General features: G+C 35.2%; 1 pseudogene; it reads left to right on the forward strand.

Annotated features, from left to right (window-relative positions):
- Nucleotides 1-402: 402 nt before the first annotated feature.
- LOC123325532 lies at nucleotides 403-577 on the forward strand (annotated as a pseudogene).
- Nucleotides 578-6,685: the final 6,108 nt, after the last annotated feature.

A 6,685-nucleotide genomic window follows, 5' to 3' on the forward strand; every position in this document is an offset into this window, starting at 1 on the left:
AGAATAGAAACAAATTACTATGCAATAATTAACCTAATGATTAACATCATTAATATTAATATAAATTGATATCAGCCCAAGAAATATTAACAGAGATTTAAAGACACTTACTAATAACAGGGTCAATTTGTTAAGATGATATAATAATCCTAAATATATATACCTAACAACCATACTCAATATCTGAGGCAAAAGCAGAAGAAATTAGAAGAAGGAATAGACAAATTCACAATTATAGTTAGATATTTTAACATTTCCTCTCAGTATAATTGACCTAGTTAGTATTTATAGAACATTCCACCCAACAACAGTAGGATATGAATTCTGTTCAGGTCTATATGACATACTCAACAAGACAGACCATATTATGGACAATAAAAATTCTTCGATAGAAAAGAGTTGAGCTTTGCACAGGGGCAGTGTTGTAGCCAATGAGGTTTCTCCGAGGTGTGATTATTGCTAGTTGAAAAGAGTTGAACTCATGTTCTCTGGAATTTAAATTGGAAATCAATAGGAAGATATAAGGAAAATCGCCAAATATTTGGAAATTAACACAATTTTCAATAACAAGGATTAAAGAAGAAATCACAAAATTAAAAAATATTTTGAACTGTTACCTTAAGAACTTGAAAAAGGAGTGAATTAAACACAAAGTAAGAAGTGGGAAGGAGAATAATAAAGACAGTGGTAGAAATCAAAGAAATAGAAAATGGACACAAATAAGGAGAATTAATGAAATTGAAAGCTGGTTATTTGAAAAGAATCAATAAAAGTAACATTTATCGAGACTGATCAAGAAACAGAGGGCAAAAATGGCTAACTTTGGGAATGACAGGGGAGCATTACTACTTCAGATACTTAAAAAACAATAAGGAAATATTATGAGCAACTTCAGGTCAATAAAGTTGACAATTTAAATGAATTAATAAATTCCTACCAAAGATCACTCAAAAATAGATATACCATGTGATTTAGCAATTACATCCCTAGATTATCTATGGGAGAGAAATGAAAACCTGTATACATATATGTATAGCAGCATTGTTCATAATAACTGAAATGTAGGAATAACCCAAATGTCTGTCAACTGATGAATAATAAAATGTGGTCCACCCATACAATGGAATATTATTCAGCCATAAAAGGAGATGAAGTACTGATACATCATGCTATAATATAGGTGAAATTTGAAGACATTAGGCTAAGTGAAATAAACCAGTTATAAAAGACCACATATTATATGATTCCATTTATATGAAATCTCCAGAATAGGCAATTCTAGAGAGACAGAATGTAGATTGGTGATTGCTTTAGGGCAGGTGGGGGGGAGGGTGATAGCTAAAGTGTATAGGGTTTGAGGTGATGGAAATGTTCTAAGATTTACTGTGATGATAGTCATGCAACTTTTTGAATCTAAAAATTACATTGAATTGTACACTTCGAATTGGTGAATAATACGGTATGTGAATTACAGCTCAATAAAGCTGTTATATAAAGAAAAAAATAGATAACCTAAATAGCCACTATCTACTAAAGAAATTAAATTCATAATTTAAAACCTTCCCCCAAAGAAAACTCCAGTCCCAGATGTATTCATTAGTGATTCTACTTAACATTTTAGGAAAAACAGCATCAGTTTTACAAATATCCTTCTAAAAACTAGAAGAGAAAGAAAACACTTCACTATTCAGTCTCTGAGGCTACCATCACCTTGATACCAAAATAAAGGCATGACAAGAAAAGAAAGCTACATACCAATATTACTAATGAATATAGGTGTAAAAGTCCTTAACACAATGTTAGCAAACTAAATCCAGCAATATATGATAATAATACATCATGACTGTTACGGACTGAATTGTGTCCCCTCCAAAATTAATATTTTGAAGGCCTAACCCCCAGCGTAACCGCAGTTGAAGATAGGGCCTTTAAAGAGATAACTAAGGGTAAGTGAAGTCATAAAGCTGTATCCCTAATGCCATAGGACTGATGTCCTTATAAGAAGAGGGAGAGATGCCAGAGCTCTTTCTGTCTGCATGTGCACAGAGGAAAGGCCATGTGAGTACTCAGCAAAAACATGGATGTCTGTGAGCCAGGAAGATAGGTCTCACCAGAGACGAACGCTGCTAGTGTCTCGATCTTGGACTTCCAGACTCCAAAAGGTGAGATAGTAAGTTTCTATTGTTGAAGCCCCTCAGTCTGTGGTGGTCTGTTAGGGCAGCCCCAGGAGACTAACATAATGACCAAATGGAGTATATCCCAGGAACGTAAGTTTAGATTGACATTAAAAAATTAAGTGGATTTTTCACCATATTAACTGACTTTAAAAAAAAAAAGAAAAAGAATATGATAACCTCAACAGAGGTAGAAAGAACACTTGACAGTCTTCAACAAGCACTCATGGAAAAAAAAAATGTTTCAGCAAACTAGGAGTGAAAGAAACCTTTCTCAACCTGATGAAGAACAGCTAATGTTATATTTAATGGTGAAAGACTGATGCTTGTCTGCTAAGGTCAGGAATGAGGCAAAGATGTTCTCTCTCACCAGTCTTATTCAACATTTTACTGCAACTAAATCCAGTGTAATAAGGTTGGTGAAAGAAATAAAAGACATGTATATTGGAAAAGAGAAGTAAAATTATTTTAATTATCAGATGAGATGTCTAGATATTCTATGGAATTTACAAAAAAAAAAACCCTCCTAGAAATAATTGACTTTTATTAAGGTCACAGGATATAAAGTCAATATTGAAAAATCAATTGTATTTCTGCATTTTAGCAAAAACCGTTTGAAGTTGAAAAATAATATAAATTATAATAGCAAAAACCATAAAATACTTAGGGACACATTTAACAAAATATGTGTAAGAATTATACACAAACTACAAAACATTACTGAAAAATTAAAGAAGACTTCATAAATGGAGAGATATGCTATATTTCTGGCTCAGAAGAGTTAATATTAAGATGTCAATGATCCCTGGGGACTCCTGGGTGGCTCAGTCGTTAAGCATCTGCCTTTGGCTCAGGTCATGATCCCCGGGTCCTGGGATCGAGCCCCGCATCGGGCTCTCTGCTCAGTGGAGAGCCTGCTTCTCCCTCTCCCTCTGCCTGCCACTTTGCCAACTTGTGTGCGTGCTCTCTCTCTCTGTGACAAATAAATAAATAAAATCTTTAAAAAATGGGTGCCTGGGTGGCTCAGCCGTTAAGCGTCTGCCTTCGGCTCAGGTCATGGTCTCAGGGTCCTGGGATGGAGCCCCGCATCGGGCTCCCTGCTCAGTGAGGAGCCTGCTTCTCCCTCTCCCTCTGCTGCCATACTACTTGTGCTCTCTCTCTCTGTCAAATAAATAAATACAACCTTAAAAAAAAGATGTCAATCATCCCTGAAATGATATCCAAATCGAATGCAATCTCAACTCAAATTCCAGCAGATTTTTTTTTTGAGGAAATTAGTAAGGTTTTCTAAAATTTATATAAAAATGAAAGACTTGGGATAGCCAAAGCCATCTTGGGGAAAAAAAAGAAAGAAGTTGGATGATTTACTATGTAAAATCAAGACTTTAAAGCTGTACAGTAGCCATGTTGGTGTGGTACAAGCATGTAGACCACTTCAGGAGAATGGAGACCAGAAATAAATCCACAGTCTGCTGGTTGTTTTGAAAAGGTAATAAGGTGAATCCATAGGAAAAGGATAATCTTTTCAATAAATGGTGCTGGAACATTTTGAAATCTACATGCAATGAAACAAAACTCAAAGCTTCTTTCATACTGTATGAAACAACTAAAAGTGGATCATTGACTTAGACTAAAAGTGATAGCAAAAACACTGCTAGAAGGCAACAGCGGGCATATTTTTTGTGAACCTAGACAAAGATTTCTTGGGTAAGTTATGAAAACCATGAAAATCAGAAATTAAAAGTAATACATTTGATTTCATCAAAATTAAAACTTTTGCTTTTCCAAATTTACCGTTAAGAAAATGAAAAGACAAGGCACAAACTGTGATTTGCAAAACCTGCTTCTGATAAAGGACTGTATCCATAATATAAAAATAACTTTTTTGGGGCCCCTGGGTGGCTCAGTCATTAAGCATCTGCCTTCGGCTCAGGTCACGGTCCCAGGGTCCTGGGATCAAGCCCCACATCGGGCTCCCTGTTCCGCGGGGAGCCTGCTTCTCCCTCTCCTGCTCCCCCTGCTTATGTTCCCTCTCTTGCTGTGTCTCTCTCTGTCAAATATTTTTAAAAAAATAACTGTTTTATATATAGTGTGTGTGTGTATATATGTGTATATATACATGTATAGTCGACACAATGTTACATTAATTTTGGGTGTACAACAGTGATTTGACAAATCCATACATTATGCTATGCTCACCACAGTGGAGCTACCATCTATCCCTGTCCGATGCTGTTACTGTACCATAACTATATTCTCTGTGCTGTGCCTTCAATCCCCATCACTTATTTATTCCATAACCTGAAGCCTGTACTTCCCACTCCCCCTCACCCATTTTGCCCATCCCCCACCCCCTATCCTCTGGCAACACCAGTTCTCTGTATTTATACATCTGTTTCTGCCTTGTTTGTTTGTTTCTTTGTTCATGTGTTTTTTTTGAGTGTACATTTAAGTGCAATCATACGGTCTTTGTCTTTCTCTGTTTGAAAATTTCCCTTAGTATAATACCCCCCAGGCCTATCCATGTTGTAGAAAATGGCAAGATCTCATTCTTTTGTATGGCTGGGTAATATACCGTTGCATATATATACCATATCTTATTTATCCATTCATCTATCAGTGGACATTTAGGTTATTTTGGTTATTGTAAATAATGCTGCAACAAACACAGGGGTGCACATATCTTTTCAAATTTGTGTTTTTATTTGGGTAAGTGCTCAGTAGTGGAATTACTCGATTTTATGCTATTTTTACTTTTAATTTTTTGAGGGACCTCCATACTGTTTCTCACAGTTGTTGCACCAATCCACATTCTCACCAACAGTGAGTAAGGGTTTCTTTTTCTCCACATCCTTGCCAACACTTTTCATTTCTTATCTTTTTGATCCTAGCCATCCTGACAGATGTAAGATGATATCGTACTACGGTCTTGATTTGCATTTCCCTGATGATTAGTAATGTGGAGCATCTTTGCATGTGTGTGTTGGTCATCTGTATATTTTCTTTGGAAAAATGTGTATTTATGTCCTCTGCCCATTTTTTAATCGAATTGGGGTCTTTTTGGTTTTGTTTTTTTAGTGTTGTGTAAGTTCTTTATATGTTTTGGATATTAACCCCCTATTGGGTATATCATTTGAAAGTATCTTTTCCATTCAGTAAATTGCCTTTTTGTTTTGTTCATGGTTTCTTTCACTGTGCAAAAGCTTTTTATTTTGGTGTAGTCACAATTGTTTATTTTTGCTTTTGTTTCCCTTGCCTGAGATGACATATCCATAAATATGTTGCTAAGGGCAATGTCCAAGAGATTACTCCCTATGTTTTCTTTTAGGAATTTTATGATTTCAGGTCTCACATTTAGGTCCTTAATCCATTTTGAGTTTATTTTTGTGTATGGTGTAAGAAAGTGGTCCAGTTTCATTTTTTGCATGTAGCTGTCCAATTTTCCCAACATCATTTATTGGAAAGGCTTTCTTTTCCTTTGTTGTATATTCTTGCTTCCTTTGTTATAGATTAATTGGCCATATAAGTGTGGGTATATTTCTAGGCTTTCTATCCTGTTCCATTGATCTGTGTGTCTGTTTTTATGCCAGTTCCATACTGTTTTGATTACTGTAGCTTTGTAGTGTATCTTGAAACCTGGGATTCTGATACCTCCAGTTTTGCTCTTCTTTCCCAAGATTGCTTTGACTATTTCAGGTCTCTTGTGGTTCCATTCAAATTTTCAAATTCTTCAAGTTCTATGAAGAGTGCTATTCATGTTTTGATAGCAAATGCATTGAATCTGTAGGTTGCTTTGGGTGGTATGGATATTTTAACAATATTCTTCCAATCCATGAGCATGATATGTCTTTCCATTTGTTTGTGTCTCCAATTTCTTTCATCAATGTCTTACACTTTTCAGAGTATAGGTCTTTCATCTCCTTGGTTAAATTTATTCCTAGGTATGTTATTCTTTTGGTGTAATTATAAATGGGACTGTTTTCTTAATTTCTCTTTGTGTTACTTTGTTGTTAGTATAGAAATGCAAGAGATTTCTATATATCAGTTTTGTATCCTGCAACTTTACCAAATTCATTTATCAGTTCTAGTAGATTTTTAGTGGAGTCTTTAAGGGTTTTCTATATATAGTATGATGTCATCTGCAAACAGTGACAGTATCACTTCTTCCTTACCAATTTGGACCTTTATTTCTTGTCTAATTACTGTGGCTTGGAATTCCAGTATTATATGGACTAAAAGTGGCGAGAGTGGACATCTTTGTCTTGTTCCTGATCTTAGAGGAAATTTCTAAGTATTTCACCATGAGTATAATGTTAGCTGTGGGTTTTTCATACATGGCTTTTATGTTGTTGAGGTATATTCCCTCTAAACCCACTTTTTTTGAGAGTTTTTTCTCATAAATGGATGTCGAATATTGTCAAATGCTTTCTCCGCATCTATTGAGATGATCATATGATTTTTATTCTTCATTTTGGTAATGTAGTGTATCACATGGATTGATTTGCAAATAT

This window comes from Neomonachus schauinslandi, chromosome 8, assembly GCF_002201575.2.
Source record: "Neomonachus schauinslandi chromosome 8, ASM220157v2, whole genome shotgun sequence".
NCBI classification, from domain to species: Eukaryota; Metazoa; Chordata; class Mammalia; order Carnivora; family Phocidae; genus Neomonachus; species Neomonachus schauinslandi.